Raw genomic sequence first — 23,664 nt, 5'->3', positions numbered from 1 at the left:
ATCGGGTTAATTGGGTTCCTACAAAGCATAGTGTAATATGCAGTAGACATTTCCAGTCATCAGATTTTTTGAATAGACCTAATACATACGTACAGAGACTAAAACCAAATGCAGTTCCATCTCTTTTCTTGCAATCAGGAGCTCGTACTATTTCTGTCAAAAATATTTATATCGATGCAACTTCTAATGAAATATCATGCAGCATAACACAAAGTGTGCAAGAATCACAAACATTACAGGAGCACTTAAAATCACACCATAAAACATTAGGTTAGGTTAATTTAAAAATATTAATTATTTTTTACATTTAGAAAGTGTAATATATATTTTAATTTTTTGTTACAAATTTTGTAGAATCTACAGTGATGGATATACCACTGGACAATTTCCAAGTGTTTCCTCTAGAATATGTAAATGAAGTGGAAGAAAACAATACTCCTGGTGAGCCCTTACGAAAGAAGATTAAATTGGATGTCACTCCTACAAAGAAAAAATTAAAATCAAAAATTAAAATCCTGCAACAAAAAGTGAGACGTCAAGATAAAAAAATAAAAAATTTGAGGCAGTTACTACAACAGATGAAGAAAGAAGGTTTGATAGACAGAAGTGATATTAGATTCCTGGAGCATGAATTTGATGGATTACCCTTATCCTTATTCCAAAATGAAATTAGAAATAAGAATAAAAGCTCATATGCATACCGCTATAGTCACGAAATAAAGGAATTTTCATTAACGCTTTATTACCATTCTCCTAAAGCTTATAATTTCTGCAGGTGTGTTTTAATGTGTTATAGATTTTGAATGTGTTGAAAAGCCTCTCTTTCTTAATGCTTATTTCAATCATAATAAATAATATTTGTATAAAATATTATTTGTTTTAGTTATGCATGAAGTTTATAAACATGAATATTATATCTTGATTACTGAAGTAGATTAGTAATTATATTTAACTCTTATCTGTAGTTACATCAGTTGTTTAATTTTTCAATATTTGGTTAGAATTATTCTATAGTTAAGTATAATAATTATCTCTAAAATTGTTGAACTTTTAAACCAAGATTTCTAGAAAACTGCATAGTTTGGAAGTAAGGTAACGTTGAAACGCTTTGTACAGTTTATGTTAATCATAGACTATTTCTTCTTGTAACATGATTATTGGGCTTATTTAACTCTGCTGTTTTGTTATTATCATTTTTTATTGACCTATTTTTATTATATTTTTAAAGGCGACATTTAAAACTTCCTCATCCATCATCACTACGGAATTGGATGCTGTCAGTGAATGCAGAAGCAGGATTTTACAAGGATGTTATTAAATTATTGGAAAATATCGATATCAATGACAAGGACTGCTCTTTAATATTGGATGGAATGGCAATCCGCAAACAAAGGATATGGGATCCAACAACGGATAAATATCAACGATATTGTGACTATGGTCAAGGAATTAATATTGAATCTAAATTAGAAGAAGCAACTGAAGCTTTGGTGTTTTTTCTGGTAAATCTTCGTGGGAAATGGAAATGGCCATTAGCACACTTTTTCATTAATAAAATTAATGCGAATGCTCAGGCACAATTAATTAAAACTGCGTTAGACATGTTATTTGAGATCGGAATAACTGTATGGAATATTACCTGCGATGGAACAATAACAAATTTGTCAACTTTTGAAATATTAGGCTGTAAACTCCGAATGGATAATTACAATGAAGTTCAAAATTATTTTATGCATAAAGGGCGTAAGGTATTTGCTATTTTAGATCCGTGTCATATGATAAAATTAGCGCGAAATTGTTTAGCCGAATATGGTGTTCTTTTAAGTGAAAAGGGACCTATTAAATGGAAGTTTGTAGAGGAATTGCATAGTATGCAGACTGAGCTTACATTAAAATTTAAAAACAAATTAAGTTCATCCCACGTACAATGGCGCCAGAATAAGATGAAAGTTAAATTTGCTGCACAGACTCTTAGTTCATCAGTTGCAGAAGCCATTAAGTTTTTAAATAATATTGGTGTGTCAGAATTTCAAAACTCTGCGTCTACAGTTGAGTTTATTAAAACAATAGACTGCATTTTTGATATCCTTAATTCTAGAAATCCTTTTGGCAAAGGGTATAAAAAGCCTATATTTAAGGAGAATTTAAATTATTTAAAAACAATACTTGTAGAAAAAATTAATTATTTATTTACTTTACATACTCAAGATTCACTGTTGTTACACAAATCACCACGACGAACTTTTATAATTGGTTTTGCTTCTGCAATTAAATCAGTACTTTCTATAGCGAAAAGTATACTACAGCAACCGAACTATAGATACTTACTAACTTATTATTTTTCACAAGACTTCAATGAAATATTTTTTTCAAAAATTCGTAGCAGATATGGATTTAATAACAATCCGAACGTGTTACAATTTAAAAATGCAATACGTCAAATTTTGTTAAAAAATTCAATTTCAGCATCGATAAATGGAAATTGCAACGTATTAAATAATGATGCTGTTGGCTCAATATTTCCTATAAAGTGGACTCGTAAGGTTAAATCTATAAACCAATTATTATCAGATATTTCACTTGTTGATAACGATACTGATTGTGATGATAGGATAGAGTTTCTTAATAATATACAACTACAATATAATAGTGATTTAAAGAATTTTATTTTACATTATATTGCAGGGTATGTGGTTAGAAAGATAAACAAATTCATAAAATGTCAGTCATGTTGTGCTAACTTAGTGGAAAAAAAGGCGACAGATCATACTTATGCGTACAATTCTGTTTTTTCACGTTTTACGGATGAGGTAAATAACGGTGGATTAATTTTACCGTCATCTAGTACTTTAAAAATTATTAAATTTACGGAAAATGAATTAATGTTTATGTCGAATAATTTAAAAAATGTAAATATAGAAAATTTGTTAAAAATAATATTGATACGAGTTAAAAATACGTTTGCACTAGACGAAACTATTTTTTCATCAATGAAATGTGAAGATTATGTACATAACGAGAGACCACACAAAATAACATTAATTGTTTCAATAGCACATAAGTATTTAAATATCAGATTATTTTCTTTTGGAAAATTCTATACAAATGAAATTTTAACTCCATTGCGAAAACGACACACTTTAACAAAAATGGTTTTATTTAGATCTGAATAAATAAAATTTTTAAATTTAAAACCATTTCACCCCTTTATTTTATAAATATATGTATTATTTGTTCATGAAATATATAAATTTCCTTTCAGCCTTCAATTAAAAGTAATTAATACAAAAATACTAATACGCTATAGTATGTGCTGTTTAAAAAAGTCAACTTACAAATGGCTGCCATCCCCACTCCTTCTTTTGCATGGCTTCAAGTTCCTTCTGTGAAGCAATCGGTCTAGGTAGTTGTATAGAAGTCTGTGGATACAGTAGTGCATCGACGGCGGTATAGACACGTCTATACCTACTTTTATGTACTTACCGTCGAGACACTACCGTGTCTATTGATATTAATTCTATCACTTTGTACAATATCCATATCAAAGAATTTTCAAAAATATGCCTTAAGCTTATGTCATTTTAAATATAATTGCTTTCTATAATATCAGCTTATCTTTTTTTATATATTTTTAAATTAAAATTATTTTGGATAATAGTTATTGTCACTTCAATTACGTCAATGCCGTTCGCTGTTGGTAGTACGTTAGTAATACCCCAATGCGGTAGCCAAATCTGTCTGATCTGTCTGATTGTTACGTCCTGATGAAGGCTGCCTGGTTGGATCTTCTTTGTCCCTCTGGGTGCGTTCTCATGGGCGTAAACTCACGATTTTGCCCTCTTTAGGTAAAGAGGTTTGTTGATATTTTATAGGTTCGGGATACCGTCTTTCTCACTATGCGTGATAGGAATTGAGATGGTAGATGATTGATGAGAGTTGTTGATGGTTTTATGTTGATTTATTATTTGCTCGTACAATGATTTATACACTGGTTGAATGTTACTAGCTGATAGTAAGTTCGGTATTTGACTTTTGCTGAACTCCGCGGTTCGAAGGCGCTAAACTTATTCTCTGAAGATTGATTTCCGTCGTCACGAAATTACAAACAGAGCTAAGAATACGAGATTCTAACACAGGAGCAACAACTAAGAGCAAAAAATGCGTACGAGAGAATAGAGAATAGAGAGCGTCTAAGGGTTGTCCAGGGTTTTTAAAGGAGCATCCCTTATCTGAGAGGTAAAGAGGGGGTCCCGCGTCGCTTCTCTGGACCAATCGAACCTGGTTTTCGGAAAGCGTCGCTCCGTTGTCATGGAGATTTTGGGACTAGGAGTAGGGAAGGCTAGGAGATGTTTTCTGGACTGAGAGTAACCTGCTTACGTCACGGGGAGATTTTTTTAGGATGTTGCGTGGTTGGGAAAAGAGAAACTCGCGGATTGCTCATCTGCGCTGCAGATGGATTTTTCCAATATTTAGGAAGGACGAAAAAAACGATAAGGGTTGCGGTTTTATTGCTTTGTTTGTGACGATTCAGGTATAAAAAGGGATATTAAGACGCTTCCTATATAACGGAGTTTTCTTCTTTATGTGTAAAATAATATTCTAGTGGATCCAATGTCTACCAGCATCAGCGTTGCCAAGTCCGCCATGTTGGAAGATACTACGCTGTATAGTTTGTTGGCGAGAATTGAATATACCACGCAAAATGTATAGTAAGTGTGATTCACAGCGCTGTCATCTCTATGAATCGGACGTGTTTTGGCCATTAATCTTGCGTCGCGGCGTTGTGTAGTTAGAATCAGAGGGGCGAGGGGATTTCTAGGGAGTTTGTACGTAGCTGTCAAATGGCGCGATTAACCCTCAATTTTGTATCATCAACAAAAATAATATTTTCGGAAAACGATTGTGGAAAAGAAGGAAGGATTTTAATAAATAACAGAGAAGACAAAATGTATCAGATGAGTATAAATTAATAAAAAAAATGAAAATTATTGTGAATTTTTAAGAAAATATACTTTGTGGTTATTTTTTTTTTGTTACAGTTGAAATCCGGTTATGATGACTTTCAATTAAGGAAGAAAGTAATTACAGACCAATAAATGAAAAAGTATTAATACATTAAGCATTTCTGTACGGCCCAGTCATTTCAATAATTGTGACTTAATGATATAATAGTGAATGTGTAAGCGATTAGTGCATATACAACAAACTCTTATTGTAAATTTAATAATCTTGTATGACAATGTTTTAATTGCTATTATTTTAAATTAAAGCTAGTTTAATTAACATATTTGTATTTCATCCCTTTCTCAAAATTCTAAACACACATGGTAATTACCTATTCTTGTAGTAGTCATATATTCGTTAAATTACATACAAAATTACAACTGTTTTATATTTGTAAAGCATAGCTGTGTGTTGCAATGATTTTTATTATTCAATGTGAGACAAATCACATTTTGTTTAGGTAAATGTCTTATTTATCCGCCACATCCTTCCATATCTTATGTAACATTTATTTGCCTTGTTAGTTCTTTCTTTTAGTTTTCAAAATATACCAATAATTTTTTGCTATTTTTATATACACTCAGATATAGCTATTCTATTGACTAATTAATCTTATAAATGTCAAGATGATTGGTAAACCATTGTTCTATTAAAGTTGGAGAATGGACCTTTGAATTATTTTACTTATAATGTTTGGCATCTCTTCCATAGGATATCTTCTCTTTAAATTTGAGAGGATGTTGTTCTCCAATCCATTTAAGTATACTGCTGAATTTATCTTGCTTTTAGCTTCAAATAATTCACATTTGGATATCCTTCCTCAATATATAATACATATTTTGATAGTCCTATTTGTTTGTGAAATTTATCTGTTCTAAAACCTTAATTAATCCAGTTACTAGATATATAATATATCATTTTCAAAGAATTGATATCTTTCTATTAATCTTAACAATATCATAATGGATGTAATGAAATATGTATTCTATATTCAAAATAGATATCCATGCGTATAGTAGGAAAACTATTTAAAGCTGAAAACAAGATGAACTCAGCAGTATACATATACTTTTTAAAGAACTTTATCTTCACAAATATTATGAGAACATATCTCGCAGAAAAGTGGCCAAATTTTAATAGCATCATTCAAATGTCCATTTTACAAATTAAACAAGATAATGGTTTAACAATCATTTCAACAATTACAAAAATAATTGCAGATCAGCTGTATTATTAGATCTGTGTGTATGTATAAATGATTAGAAAATTAATGTTATATGATATAGACTGGAAGAAAATAGTGCAACAGAGCCAAATAAATGTCGCATAAGATATGGAAGGATGTGGCGGATAAATAAGACATTTACCTAAACAAAATGCGATTTGTCTCACATTGAATAATAAAAATCATTGCAACAAACAGCTATGCTTTACAAATATAAAACAGTTGTAATTTTGTATGTAATTTAACGAATATATGAGTTCTACAAGAATAGGTAATTACCATGTGTGTTTAGAATTTTGAGAAAGGGATGAAATAAAAATATGTTAATTAAACTAGCTTTAATTTAAAATAATCATAATTAAAACATTGATATACAAGATTATTAAATTTACAATAAGAGTTTGTTGTATATGCACTAATCGCTTACACTTTCACTATTATAACATTAAGTCACAATTATTGAAATGACTGGGCCATACAGAGAAGTGCTTCATGTTTTAATACTTTTTCATTTATTAGTCTATAATTACTTTTTTCCTTAATTGAAAGTCATCATAACCGGATTTCAACTGTAACAAAAAAAAAATAACCACAAAGTATATTTTCTTAAAAATTCACAATAATTTTCATTTTTTTTATTAATTTATACTCATCTGATATATTTTGTCTTCCTTCTTTTCCACAATCGTTTTCCGAAAATATTATTTTTGTTGATGATATAAAATTGAGGGTTAATCGCGCCATTTGACAGCTACGGACAAACTCCCTAGAAATCCCCTCGCCCTTCTGATTCTAACTTCCCCTCGCCAAGACTCAAGATTAATGGCCAAAACGTAGTATCCCCAGAGATGAAACGGGAGATTGCTCATGCGGGGCTTTACGACAATCCTCTCCGGTAGGCGGCGCCCGTGACGATTCAGTCCGAAAAATTTTACTCAGATAATTATGCCTTCGCGGCCAGAGATGTTAACTTGTGGGAATTCGGTATCCCCACCACGCCGCCACTAGCTAGCACGCACACAGTGCCAGCGGTACATCGGTGAGCCAACCCCACTACTGTCGCCGCTCGCTGGTCACGCACACAGCTACATCGATACGTGCGTGTCTCGGCTTTCGCCGTTGAAGTTCGGTTAGCTCCGGTGAGGTATGAGTACGAGAGGGATGAATATACTTTTCTCGGACCTCTCTTTCGCTCTCTATTTCACCTAAGTTTAGCCAACGAGCCGCGCGAAACTCCTTTTCCAAGGGTGTCGGCCGGCTCGATGCGCTCGTAAGAGAAATTTATTTTTTGACAATTATAATACAGGAAAATTATTAAATGTTACTATAATTTAACAATTATCCTCAAAATTGTAAAAAATTTTTGTATATAAAAAATTATTATGAGATGAAATAAAACTAACAAAGAAATAATATTATCCGTGTAACTAATTGAAAGAAAAAACCCTTATTATATTGCACAAAATGATCACTGAAGTGTGACATTTAAAATTAATTAAATAAAAAATTATACGAGAATACATGAGATTGATTAGTTTGAAAAAATGGTTAAAAATGAGGTAAACACTCGACCATTTTCTTGCAACATCACTGTACCGATGGCGATTTGGATTTGCAAGCATCAGAAAATTGTCCAAAATTCATCAATTTCCTATGAAATGCAAAAATCTGACATAATTTCTATGATGAGAGCCTAATAAATGAAAATGTGGGGCGGCTAGGATGTTTCTTCGGTTACTTTCTTGTATGGTACACCTATAAGCGAATGAAATCTCCTAAAAAATATGCCAAAATAATGGCAGGAAATAAAATTGCGCCCTAATATTACAATGTAAAATACAATGTCAAGAAATAGCTCAAACTAACAACTTTCAAACTTGTTTCATGCAAAATTTTAGTGTAGGAGGTACTTCCGCCTTGAAAATTTTGCAAATTCATGAATAATTGTTGATAAATAAATAATTATTGATCCAGAATGCACTTAAAATAAAGGATTTTTAAATTTGAGTTTTACACTATGAGCTTTAAAAATCTGACTTTAAGCACATATTGAGAGGCAAATAACTCAATTTCTCTTGCTTCTCGGCTCTTTTTTCGGCCATAATCTGGTGTAAAATGTCCGAATGAACAAATACATGCTATAAATGATCATTAAATCACCTTGGAACCAAAAGTTGACTTTCATAGCTATGTTGCAAAATCCAGCCTAGAAATGGCTAAAATTGTCCATTTTCAAACACATTTAATGGGAAAGTGGAGTGTCGTAGCCGCTTCCGGTTGGATTTTTTTGCTATTTCAGGTATAATTGTCAGTAATAATAATAAAAATACCCTCTGATTGCATTGGAATTGAAATATTCATGCAATTGAGTTTTACACTATGAGAATCAAAAATCTGACTTTAAGCACATATTGAGAGGCAAATAACTCAATTTTCCTTGCTTCTCGGCTTTTTTTCGGCCATAATCTGGTGTAAAATGTCCGAATGAACAAATAGATGCTATTTATAGTAATCAATTCAGGCTACGATCAAATGTTGGGTCTCATGGCTATGCTGGTAAATTATATTCTTAAATGACTATAATGGAGCTCATCAAACCTTCTTATCTGCATTCTTGAGATCTATAAGTGTGCTCCTTCTGTGAAATAATATAGGGATAAGAGGGTTCATGAAATAAATACATTTTAGAAATTCATTTAATTTTTTTTATTTTTTTTTTTACAATTTAGTCATAATAAATAAAATATCCCGTAGGACGTTGACGGGGCCTTCCCCGGCTAGGGTATTCTTCCCTGACCCGGCTATAATAATGGGTCCTGCTGCTGCCCCTACTAGAAGCTCGGGCTGTAACAAAAAAATAGAAAACATTCTTATATTTCCATACCATTGTAATAAATAATCTAATGCTTCTAATAACTATTCAATGCAATGGTTTTTAAATGGAAAAGTAGTGGTAGCTAGGGGGTTCCTGTGACACGGTGGTGAGGGGAGTGCGGGTGTGCGGGGGGAAGTGTCTTGGGTTTTCCTGTGACACGGTGGTGAGGGGAGTGCGGGTGTGCGGGGGAAGTGTCTTGGGTTCCTGTGACATGGTGGTGAGGGGGGTGCGGGTGTGCGGGGGGAAGTGTCTTCTTAAGAGCTAGGGTTTATTGGGTGATGAGGAGGGTGCGGGTGTGCGGAGGAAATGCTTTGGCTATGGGGAGTGAGAGAGAGAGAGAGAGAGAGAGATCCCTCTCACCCTCTCTATCTCTCTTAGAGTCTCTCACCCCTCTCCCATCAGCCTAGGGCCCGGATGGTTAATTATCCTACGGGTCCACTAGTTCTCTAAGGCTTACCCCCTCTCCCATGTCACTAGGGTCCGGATGGTTAGTTATCCTACGGGTCCACTAGTTCCCTAAGGGTTACCCCTCTCCCATCACCCTAGGGCCCGGATGGTTAGTTATCCTGACAGTTACCCAGAGAACTTTTTTTTGTATTTTAGTTGGTGGAGGAAAAAGTTTCTTTTTTCTCCACTAGGTAGCGATCACGAAAATTACTGGGGCAGCTACACCGCTAGGGGTCCTAAGCATCTTACGGACTGCCATTTTTGATTTCTTAGTCCTGCCCTCGGAGGGTCTTTTCTCCCTCCACATACTTATCCTAGACCTTCCCACTATTTTCCTACTATGGACCCGCCATTTAACTTGATTTCACATTTAACCATTTTTCTTCCCTCTCAATCTACCTCTACACCATTGAAGGGTCTTTTTCCCTCCACATACCCATTCTATTCCCTCCTACTATTTTCCTCCTTGGGTCCTTCTTTTAATTTCACATTATACCTTTCTTGAACCTTGGGTACAGATTCCTTTTTTCTTATACAAGCTGTCGATAAATATAAAGTGAAAAAATATGCAGTATCAAGTGATTATTAATTTAGCGTATAGACAGAATTCTCCAGTAATTCATATAATTACAAGAATAATAGATGAAATTATGCAAAATTTATCACAAGCGGTAAATGAAGAAACAATCGAGACGCATGGAATGGAGTATGAAAATAGTAAGTTATTATGAATGAGATTGCATCATACATTTTTCTAAAATCTGATGATTTTTTACAGTAACACGCTGTATACAACTGTTGATGAGAGGTATCAGAATGATTGAGATAGAGGCAGGGATAATTCCGCAGGAAGATGAGGAGGAGCAGGAGGAGGAGGAGGATGAGGAGGAGACAACGATGGAGGTAGCAAGGGCAGAAGAATAGCTTGATATTTTAAAATATTATATGTTAAAACTCTTTTTAGTTATATATATATATATATATTGAATAAAAGTATTATATGTTAAATCTTTTGAATATTGAATAAAAATTACTGTAAGCATATTATAAATGAATAGATTATTCATTACATCTTCCTGTAAGCATGCTCTACATGTCACATAGTTAACAGACATTATTTTTCCTTTTGCGAAACAATGGGGAGTGAAATTCTAGGGACCACCCAATGTTCCTCCTATGAGCTTTCCCAGGGCTCTCTAAAACTGACCCGATACCTTCTGCCCATATTTTACCCTCTCAACCAGTCTCTAGCTATTTTTTTTTTCGAGACTTTTCTCACAAACAGGTCAGATAAATGAGCCCACGTGCTAAACAGAGTCACAGTTGTGAAGTAAGATTGTCAAGAAGCCATTGATGCGCTCGATACTTTCTGACCATATTTTACCCTCTAAACCAGCCTCTAGCTGTTTTTTCGTGACTTGTCCTCCCTCAAGCAGACCAGACAAATCATTCAGCCTCTAGCTATTTTTTTCTCAAGACTTTTCTCGCAAGCAGAGCAGACAAATGATCCCACGTGCTAAACAGAGTCACAGTGTGACGTAAGATTGTCGAAAAGCAATTGATGCGCTCGTAAATTTTAAGCTGCACTCAGGATATGTCCTTAAGATGCTAGTATTCCCAACCCAAGTAATAATGGACGTATATTTCACGACTCGTTTCTAAATAATGAAAAGTTTATATTTTAAACTGTCATTACTTTATCTGAGGAACGTGACTATCTGCACCATCTAGTACGTGTTATGACACGTTTGAATTAAATATATTTGTTTTAGATGACGGTTATTTGATCTGAAGAACGTGTATCTCACGACTTGCTTTTAAACAATGAAAAGTTTATATTCTAGACTGATGTCACTTTATATAAGGAACGTGTATATAATTAAATGGATTTATTTATTTTAATTAACAACTGCTTGATCTAAAGAATACATGTATCAACAGGTTTAAAATAATGAATTCTCTTTGAAATCTACAATCATGAGTGAGTAACCCATCAAAAATGTCATTCGCCTGCAACAGTCCCTCCACTCTCAATTTCCAATAAGTGTGTATATCTTATCCCTTCCTACGATATTATTCAAAGCCACCCAAGGTTCGTTTGCCTGCAACACTTCCCCTACTCTCAATTTCCAAGTGTGTATATCTTATTCCCTCCTAGGATATTATTCAAAGTCACCCACGCTAGCAATTAGGAAATTTCATTCAGTCTCGATTAGAAGCGTGAAGCAGTCGAAAGTTCAAGTCTGTAACGCTGCAGTCATAATATTTTATTGTGGTGTAATAGCAGTATTGAAGCTTCAAGCAGTGCAAAGTACCAGTTTCACGTTGCAGATAGAATATTTTTTTATTGTCACGTAATTGTCGTAGATAATCTTTAGAAGGTAAGAATTATTTTTTCTTTTTTACGTTATTCTCTATTCTTAATATTATTTTATTATTATAGAAATGGATTTAACTAAGATTAATGAACTCGCAACTGTAGAACCAAAAACTTTTATAAAACTGAATACTTTGGAGATTGGGGGGTCATACCGAATAACTGAATTATCGAAAATTAAAACCAAATATGGGGAGAGAATAATAGCAAAGCTGCTTACGAAGGAATGGTTCTTCTTGCCTGCGAGGATGATGGCATTACTGGAAAAACCAGAACAATTCAAGAATTTTCAAGATGCAGCTTCAAATCAAATATTAACATTCACGTATCATGGTGGAAATTACAATAATATGACATTTGCAATTGTTAGTCAAATTTCAAAAGATTAATTTAGAAAACATTTGTAAGGAATAATTTAAACAAATAAATGATTATTATATCTTATTTATTATTTTTTTCCTTCATTATAATGATAAGCTTAACTATAGTCTATTAGCGATTAACATACATTTCTAACTATTAGCGATTAACTTACATTACTAACTATTAACGATTAACTTACATTTCTAACAATACTTGTAAGCGGGTTATATTCAACAATTTTATCATGTATAATTAAACAATACGCAGTAGTATTACTTGCAATATTTTTAGAACAATCGATCTCTATTTTAACGTCAACTGTGCCAGATTTAATAGATTCGTTTTGATGCGAACAATCAATGACAAAGAGAGGGCCATATTCTAAGAAATTGTTGTAATCAAGCATTGGTTTCGACGGTTTTTCTCCAGCATAATAGGATTGGATAAATTTAACATACATATCATATAGTACAGAAAATCGTGATTTTTCAGTATCAGTATCAAGTCGATCATACGGATAAAATTCAGAATTAAGATAGACTTTAATATCACGAACAAAACTATCATCGAAGTCAAGCACCTTCATATGCTGCGTATTCTTCTTATTTGTTCTAAATGCTAGAATAACGTATCGAGGCTTCTCCAATTGTGTTGCAGCTTTTACAGCCCACGTATGCCTCTGTGTTTCTGGTAGAAGCGGGTATTCGTAGAGTTCCCAGGATCGAAAAGCCATGGTGAGGCTTTTGTTTTGGTCGATAATACGTAGAAATTGAAGTTTTGTGTATTCATTCAATGATATATGAGGAATTCTCCATTGCACTTTTTGAACATCAATTTTGGAGTCGGTGATTTTCGTTGAAGAATATATCGAATTCGTATCATTACGCGCTCGAATGAGAACGAGCTCATGACGTGCATTTATTATGACTCTTCTATAGTCTTCACAAAAACCCAACAGCATTTTCAGTGGTACGCAAAAATTAAAATATTTCGTAGGCTTATAATCTGATAGAAACCATCCTGAATGGTGTAGACTCGTACTCTCCTCCCCAGTCAGAGAAATGAGATTCTTCATGGAACTAGTAATACCCACATTCTTACTGCGGTCAATCTCAATACCATTCAATTCATAGCGAATTTCATCGAACAAGAATGCCATGGAATTGCAGTCAAGTCCCACTGTATCTTGAACTGTTGCACCCTGAGCACGAGTGCCCTCGATTAATTTTCCCTCTATGTATAGGTAACTCTCACATGGTAGAAGAATTAAATCTTGCTGTTGTATTGGAATTCGAATTTCGTCACTATTTCCCAATGATGCATTTGCATACGGATTGTAAGCATGTATTTCCATTTTAGTAATGCGATTGTCGTACACAGGTTGTGCGGTTACGTCCAACAGGTCCATTTTTATTTCTGACCTTGAAACCCAGTGATTGAAGAAAGGTTATATTTTTTCTTGTTAGCGGTCTTCTAACGTAATCCCCACCCAATGTATCTGCTCCTGCAGCAACTGTTGGACTGATGATAGGCTCATCTGGTATCGGTGATTTATAAGTATTCTTGTAAATTAGCATTTTCTAATGTGTAATCGAATTGTAATTTCTTCCCCACCGAAATTTACTAGACGGTTTTCCTGATCGAGAATGCGCAAAGTAAGACGGTCAATTACTTTCACAATGACTGGCAAGTAAATGACGTTTTTCGGTGTTTCCGAGATTTTATAGCCTGGTGGCACGCTTGGAAAAAATTCATGTATAACATGTTGAGGTTTGCCGTTTGTATATGCACCATCAGTAATATTACATTCAATTCGTAAAATATTCACCCTTATAATGTTTACGGGCTGGTCTGATTCGGCTATAGTGTTCGGCTGAATAATTCGATCTGACGAAAAACCCAATAAAGAGCCTATATTATTAGGTTTTGTAAAATCGATCAGATATTTACACTTTATTTCACTTTTCAACGTATTATTATTAGCACGTAGAATAATGACATCTTCATTATCCGCCTCATGCATCAATGTACGCAAAAGATCATTTATAGCACTCAATTCATAACAACCTGTAGGTATAGTCAGATCTTCAGTATCGTAGTAAAACTTATTGTTCGACTCATCAACATTAGCGATTGAATTGAAGCTCTGAAAGTCTACGAGACCAAGTTCATATTGCTCCTCCCGAAGATTGATCGGTGGGAAAAAATCTGCCTCTAATATGGACTCGCGGTCAGACAGCGTAACCGTTAAAGACATTGTTCACGTAGAAACTTGACACACAACTGACCGCATATGCTTGTATCATACGATTGATATTGATCGTGGTTGTAGTAGATTATAGCAGAAGGACCAAAATAATCTAAAAGTTCAATTGGAGGTTTCAAATTTCCAAAGGAGTCGAAATACTTTACGTAATTATTACGTTTAACGTAGGCAACCCAATGTGTACCAGAACCTTTATCTTCATCAAGATTCACGATTGCACACTCATTGCATAGTACGGTTTGCGGTAGAGATGTGCGCATAAAAACTCCTCGAAAATGTGGTATATCCTGACATGCATGTAATAATTGAATATTACTAGTAGCTCCAGATTTCGGGAGGTTGCTTATTTTTTTTTTTTTTGCGAGGTTTTTTTCCTCCTTTTCAAACCCTCTCCCCTTCGTCCGTAAGGGGTTAGGTATAAACCATGTCCACGCCTGCCTTCTATTACACGATTGTGACGCTGTATCTCTTCCAATTGTCTCTTGGATGCTTTCGCATCGTTTACAGCTTTTGTTATACCTGCTGCGCCCCCAGCTAATGCGCCCACTGCACTCAACAGTGGGAGCAGAGGTAATAAACCCCCCCGTTTTTTTTTTTGAGTAAATTGCTTTTTCCTCAATAAACCTCCTCGTTTCTTCGGTACACGAATTTTTCTTTTCTTCATGCTTCTTCCATGCACTTGTAGGCCTAAGCCAAGTTTTCGTTTTACATTCATGGATGCCCAGACTGCTGCTGCAGCTGCTCGTTCACGTAAAGATGAGTCACTAGCAGTGATACGTTTTCGTGCACGCTGTGCAAGAACTTTATCAGCCTGGTGACGTGGTGGCAGATCCTTATATATTGAATATGCGATATCGTGTTCACGACAGGCTTCGTCTAGAGGATTTATACCAGGATCACCACGTGCTAACCGTTCTCGAAGTCGAGTACCTGGTCCGCAATAATTGTAGCCAGGTATGTGTACTTCGAACGGTAATTTATTCAGTATTTTATTGAAAAAAGTTCCACAACCGTAGCTTACCATGTGGAACTTTCTTTCTGTTTCTCACACAGAGTTTGCTGACAAGCCCAGCAATCTTTTATTGAAGGGAGCGGTCCATCAATGTGATCTGTATTAGGTAGATTATGATGTTTAAAACACCAGCGATATTGTTGTACTTCAGGATCTGCACGAATATGTTCAGGCAATTTATTCCAAACCTCTTGAATACTACGCGGAAAGTACTTTAAAAGTAAAATTTTCGGTATGTATTCAAACTGCTCAGCGGTTAATACCTCCAAACTTGACACATCTAACACTAATAACGGCATGATGAGAACTGATCAAACAATTCATTTCATTCCTATAAATAGGTTGTATGACCACAGAGTTTTCAGTCATGGACTTCGTAAAGCAGCCGCTCGGTATTCGTGTTTCTAATATAGATTACCGAACAACCGATAAATGCATGAGACGTCACGGACCTCTACTCCCATCAACCATACGCTGTATAGTTTGTGGCCCTTCAAATTGTGGAAAAACAAATGTATTGCTGAGCCTTATAGAAAGCCCTCAGGGTGTGAGATTTGAAAACCTATACGTTTATTCAAAATCGTTGCAGCAACCAAAATATCGATACTTGGAGCGACTATTATCGGACAATGAAGAAATTAGTTATTTCCAATTTTCTAATAATAGTGAGGTTATAAAAGTAGCTGAAGCACTACCAAATTCAATTTTCATATTTGATGATGTTGCAACCGATAAGCAAGACAATATAAGAGACTACTTCTCCATGGGTAGACATTCTAAGATTGATTGCTTTTATCTTTGTCAGACTTATGCAAGGATACCAAAACATCTAATACGTGATAATGCAAATTTTTTAATTATTTTTAAACAAGATGGAACTAACCTAAAACATATATATAACGAACATGTAAATACAGATATGGCGTTTGAAAAATTTTATGAATTGTGTTCAAATTGTTGGAAGCGTGATTATGGATTTTTAGTAATTGATAAAGACAGTGCAATGCAAAATGGACGATATCGAAAGGGTTTCAATAAATATGCTGTGATTAAAGAGTGATGTTAATGGTCAAAAATGTTAGTTTAACCTTGAACGTTGAACAAGTCTATATATTGAATAGAGAATAGCTTTACAAAATGAAGGAGAAAAAGCTTCTAAAGAAGATTGCTGAGGCAAGTGAAGTAATTCGTCAAAAATATCGCGCACTCAAATCAGACAGAGTAATGATGGAAGACAGTTTAAATGAAACTTTTAAACCAATAGTTGAACCATTAAAGAAGCTCACCGAAAATAATCAAGCAATTTTCGTTGCACCGAAACATGAGATGAAAATGGAACCTATAAAGAGATCTCTCTCACACGAGGAATCTTTCATAATTCCGATGAAACGAAGAAAGTCTTATCTCACATCGACTCCACAGCGGAAAGATTTCATACGCAGCTCCAGAATTAACGTTCAAGGTCATTCATCGGATGATGAGCAGGAATATCCACAGTCGCACGAAACACAGTACCTTTCTCTGGAAGATGATGAAGAGGAGGAGGAGGAGGAGGGGGAGGGGGAGGAGGAGGAGGAGAAGGTGAAGAAGAATAATGAATATGGCACGCAAGATTTAGCGAGACAAATAGAATTACCTGTGCATACATCCATCGAGGATGTAAAAGATGCTAATCGAAGTACGATAAAGTCTGGTTCAATTGCATCCAAATATATAGAATTGTTGACGAATAATGCTAAGGATAAAATTGACAGTAATTTTGGAGTTAAGTTAGATAAAGTGACGAATAAAATGTGGCTTGCGAAATGTGCTTTTAATGTTGATGATTACAGTAATTTTATTATTATCGATAAGGAGTATTATCCTGGCACGAAAGGTCTATTTGAATTGATCTTCATGAAAGAACCTGAAGATTATACTAAAGATGATTTAGACACATATAAAAGTATTCTTTCTCAAACTAATGTGCACAGAGCAGATAACATTAGTACAGGAAAGCTTCGTGGGAATAAGGGACATAAATGGAAGAAAATAATTAGTGAATTATTTCCACCGAAGACAAAACTTGTACAAGGCAAGGGATATATGCGTGTTAATAATAATCCCGTGAGCTATGTACATTGGAACGATCCAAACGAACTGGTCGAGCGATTAAAACTATTAATTGCATCATCTGCTGCTGGTCATACGAATCACCATAATGAGATACAGTCAATAATTGAGGAGCTCCATGAAGAAGGTATCATCTTATAAAAGAGATTGCAGTTTCAAGATTTTCTCAGTTCAACGTACTACTTCACTATGACGATAAATAAATTTGGAGCTGGTTTCAATACTGGTAAAGTGAGAAATTATTTTCACAAAATTGATGATGATACGTTAAAGTTTGATAAATATAAGAATGCATTTAATGCCAAGAAGAAAATAATTTCAAACTTGGGATCTGATGTTACTGATGAGACAAGTGCGGTGAATATCAGTGTTCTGATGAGTAATTTGACACCACTGCGTGATAGCTTTACAAAAGAAATGAATGAATATAGTGTGAAGCTGAATGAATATGCATTAAAATGTGAAATTCTTGAGGAAAAAATGACAAATCTGTTGAAAAAACGTATCGACGAAATTGATGAAAGAATCGAAAAATTGAATGATAAAATCGATCATAATAGTTACAAATTGGCAGGATCTAAATAAGAGAAGAAAGCGTTATTCTATATAAAAGAGATTGCAGTTTCAAGATTTTCTCAGTTCCACGTACTACTTCACTATGACAATAAATAAATTTGGAGCTGGTTTCAATACCGGTAAAGTGAGAAATTATTTCCACAAAATTGATAATGATACGTTAAAGTTTGATAAACAAAAGAATGCATTTAATGCCAAGAAGAAAATAATTTCAAACTTAGAATGTGATGTTACGGATGAGACAAGTGCGGTGAATATGGCTGCTCTGTTACGTAATTCGATGACTGTACGTGATAGCTTAATGAGAGAATTGTTTGAATACAGTGAGAAGCTAACTCACTATTACCTAAAATGTAACATTCTTGAGGAAAAATTTACAACTCTAATGAAAAAAATCGATGAAATTGATGAAATTGGTATAAGAATCGATAAATTGGTTGATAAAGTCGATCATAATGATTATAAATTGGATCGAAAAGACAAGGAATTACGAAATGATATGATTGTTGGATTGAAAATTGTTGTAGAATATTTCTCTAATCAGCTGGCAAAAAAAGATTTTGCAAATGAGAAGAATAGAGAAGACGATATAAATTATGCCTTGAAGAAACTTATACTACCGCCAGTGCTTGGTGACCTGCTGTAAACATAACACGTAGTGGAATAATTATGAGTAGTGAGGAGAAGAAGCAATTGGTAGAAGAGTTGCATGTGCCTGCCAGACGGAACTTTTTACGTAGACGGGTAATAATACGAGGCTTCGATGACCTCTGGCAAGCAGACCTGGTAGACATGAGAAACTATGCAGACGCAGGCTACCACTACATTCTCACAGTTATTGATGCATTGTCGAAATATGGCTGGGCAATAGCCCTGAAAACCAAGTCAGGCAAGGAAGTGACAGCTGCATTGCTGAAAATCCTGAAGAGTGGGAGATGTCCGAAAAATCTACAGACCGACGATGGCAAGGAATTTTATAATAGTGATTTCCAATCGCTTATGAAAAAGCATGGAATAAATCATTACTCAACATACAGTGTATTGAAAGCAACCATAGTCGAGCGTTGGAATCGAACGTTGAAGACAGAAATGTGGAAAGGATTTACGTTGAATGGAAATTACAAGTGGAGAGCTATGCTACAACAACTGGTTGACAAATACAATTCAAGAAAACATCGTACTATAGGAATGCGTCCAGCCGATGTGAAACCTGAACATGCTAATAAGCTCTTAGCAACAGTATTCAGTAATATAAAGATCGTTGGTCGTGCCAAGTTCAAAGTCGGTGATTTTGTACGAATCAGTAAATATAAGAATGTATTTGCAAAAGGCTACACACCAAATTGGACAACTGAAATATTTGAAATTATAAAAGTGCAGAAAACAAATCCTGTTACATATTTACTAAGGGATTCTAGTGGTACAGATATATATGGTGGATTCTACGAACATGAACTTTTAAAAACTGCTAATCCTAATGTATATCTAGTTGAGAAGGTATTACGTAAGAAGGGGGACAAAGTCTTTGTAAAGTGGTTAGGATTCAATAATACACATAATTCATGGATAAATAAAAACAATATTTTGTAACATACAATTTATTAATAAAGAAGCAATTATTTAATCTTCATTTAAATCTACTTCACTTAATTCTATTTCATTTATCCTATAATGACCCCATGGTAGAGTTGATACAGTACCTTGTACAATATAGCGCTTATCATCATGTGGACTGAGAGAAATTTTTTGCTGTACAATTGAATAAACATTATGCAATTTTGAACGAATTAAATTTTGATTATGGATATGAACAGTAAAATTTTGTAAGCAGTCTCTATAATCTTCAAACGTTATTTTTCTAGCGATAACGCAACTCTTAACGCCCTTAGCTTTTTTAAAAATTTTATCTTGTATTTTAAATGTATACATTTTCGATCTCAGTCCAATAAACTCAGTCATAATTCTCCCGTTATTCTCATCTTTCATCAAACCAGGCACTTTTTTATTTACTAGAGGTAAATTATACTGGTTATTAGGCGAATAATCACTAGTATCGAATCTTGAAAGATTTTCTCTCATGATCGTGTAAATGTCATCGCATTCGATACTGTATATCAAACTATCTGTATCGGTATACAATGCTCTACATTTACTACCAAACGTTGGAAGCATATATTCATAATGGAATTCGTATAAACATGTTTTTGAAATATCTAGAATACTCATACCTACATATATAGGTTTATCAAATTTCGCCGTTAATTTTTTTAATTCTACCGCAACCAAATTTTCGTTGAATATGGCGCTACTGTGAAAATTTGGTTGGGATATCAATGCTTCTGCTCCATATCTTCCTTCCCACTTACTAACTAGCCTCACATCAACTCTATTTCTTACATTTTCCATCGTCTTACCGAACACTGCATTGTTCATTAGTTTGAAAAGATTTTTCTCAAACTCATTTTTAGATGCAGCTCGCAAACGTGTGTTTAAGTCTATATATTTGTTTAGCCAGGCAGATTGCTGGAATCTTAATCCGCGATGGATACGTTTCAGTACCATTCCATGACGAATACATTGTTGTAAAGCCCGATAATGTATAACATAACGCTCCTTATTTTCGACAGTTGCAAGTAGCTTCTTCTGTCGTGCTCCGGGCGGAGCCTCACGTACCGGACAAAATGGCAAGTCAGAGTGATTATCATGAAGTACGCTTGGATACTCCAAGTCTACCTCTAAAATAAAACCCTCAGATGAATCTATAGTTATGCTAGAGATATCAAAGTTGTTAGTATCTTCAATCCAGCGAAATCCATGAGTAGGTAGAGCTTGACACATTGCCCATCCGTATAGATTATTTACATCATAGTACATTAAATATTTGCTTGGTTTTGTTGAGTCATAATCATTCATATACCGATTGTTTGCTTTTTCATAGCGGTGAGAGCACTGACTCAAACCACCACGTATTCCGCGTTCTACGAAAAGCAACATTTCAACATCAGTGAAAAGTTCCAATTTTATTCTAGTATATTTAAGCATTGCATCCCAAGTGAAGCCTGGGAGTGTAAAATAATGTGCAGGATCCAAATTATAATTTTCCATGCAGCTATCACGAAAATTTTCAAAAACGTCTGTCAGTAATAATACGTCAGTTTTTAAATAGAGATCGCTGTACTCCCCAAGTGTTTGTATTTGAAAATTGATCCATACCTCCTTAGCATGATTATATGCCTCTTCACTAATATCACTGTCAGTTAATTTGTTATAGAATAACTTGCGAGGCGGTAAAGCATTTTCTTCCAGACGATTCAGATTATCTACGTAATCATAAGGAAAAATACCTTTTCTTGTTAGTAGATTAAATTGTTCCGTATTTAAATTCGAAAATTCTGACTCTAAGTTTTGCAATTGAGATCTCTCCAAGTATGAGCTCAATTTGTCTAAACTTGATGCAAGAAATTTAAATGAATCAATAAATCTGAGCTGAATATTATATTTCCGTATGTATTTTGTAAATGAAATATACTTTTCCTTATGTACAGGTAGCAGGTATACTGAACCCTCATACATGTTTGCGATCGCATTGAAGATGAAATGTGCATCGTAATTAGATAAATTATGAAAAATTACTGGAATAACGTGCGAATCTTTATAGTTTAAATTACAATTGTTGTGAGAGGGTCCTCTATATTTACCTGTTAAATGATCATGATCGCGAACACGTATTTGATTTGGAAGAAATGGCTTTTTACATATATGACAGTCAGGATCATTGTTATGACGAAAATTTTCGCTAATACTTAGCGTTCTCATAGGCACTACAGTCTTTAGTTTTTCGCTCGCTATGCTAGCAATTTTATCGAGTTCTCGCACAAACCATTCTATACACTCGAGTCCACGATATGATTTATAGGTTGAGAGCGATGAATCACGAACGCTTTTAAAATAATATCCTACACTAAAGGGTAAATGTTTTTGATAAATACTACTATTACCGCTCGTTTCATTCACTTTCTCTAATAAACATTCAATGTCTGCATATACGACGAATGGGGTCCTCTCATTGTTCTTGTCATTTTTAAAGGACACCCAACGGTCCTCTTCAGGTAGCAGTATACGGACGTTTATATTGAGCTGACTGCAATCACGTTTATGAGATTGAAGTTTATCCTCATTGAAGAAATAGTGTAAACATCTAAGAGAAAAATCATATTAGTATATAAACATTAAATAAAATTATATTAAAATATAAACAGTATAACATACCGATTACAAATAAGATGAGATTGTTTTTTTCGAGTCAGTTGTTTCTTTAGCAAGCGAGAAAGATTCGTGATACATAAAAAATGTGCTGCACCTTGATGTTCGAGAAGAAGAAGATTCGCATGTCTCGATTTCTCACATTTTGTGAGTTGAAGAGGTGCAATAATTTTATTCTCCTGCCCTTCTTGCTCATCCACCATGGTGAAAACATTAATCGACACATCATTATCTTCTTCAAATTTAGGTATCTGCCTTAATGTGGTTGGAAATGTTATACTTCTGACGTTGAAAACAGATTTAAAATGGGGGTATGAAGATTGTCGTTGTGGGTTTTTAGTTGAAATAGTCGGATAGAGTGCAGCCGTTACAGCCCATGCAAAACATGTATTATCATCACTCTGTATGTTTATCACTGCATGTTTGTTCTTAATATATTTTGGAAGGTCGATTCCACAGCCTGCATGTAGTGGATTATAGTGATTAATATTCACAATTAAATTTAATATTTTTTCCAAAGCCCACCCACTATCACGCTCTTGAAATTCACCTAATTTTGTTAAAATTTTATCTATGACGTTTGTTTTATACCAATCACTAAAAGTATCAGTCTTGAATAAAATCACATTTTTTGTGGAAATATGTTTGATATCACTAATTTCCTTGCAAATAAATTGTCCGTTGAATACCATATTTATCTTAACAGCGCTTACTTTACTGAATACTTTGTTCATGTAGGATTGCAGCATTTCTGATGCTGTCAATAGAAATTCATGTGGTTCGATATAATTAGTGTTTACTATCATACCACTACACATTCGACTTTTAAATGATGAATCAAGATCTTTCCAAATAAGCTTTTCCGCATTAATGCCCGCTCCAATTGAATTTTTATTTTTCGCCGCATGGAGAAGTAACTTTCGAATACATTTTATTTCTGCAAGATTTTTCTGTATAGCATCTGGAGTTGCATTCCGGTTGGATTCTCTCAAATCTCGAATATAATCACGACACTTGCAAACCCACTCGCGATAATCATGCTGAGTTCTTAAATCGGGATTCTTAAGAGCGTGATTTGAAGAATAACTTTTTTCTCTTGCTGCTCTGATTAATCGACACTGTATCTGAGCAATTTCCGTAAATA

Source organism: Prorops nasuta, unplaced genomic scaffold (genome assembly GCF_024137725.1).
Source record: "Prorops nasuta isolate Cenicafe-Biocafe unplaced genomic scaffold, Cenicafe_Pnas_1.2 PNAS00009, whole genome shotgun sequence".
NCBI classification, from domain to species: domain Eukaryota; kingdom Metazoa; phylum Arthropoda; class Insecta; order Hymenoptera; family Bethylidae; genus Prorops; species Prorops nasuta.
This window is presented reverse-complemented; position numbering follows the sequence as displayed.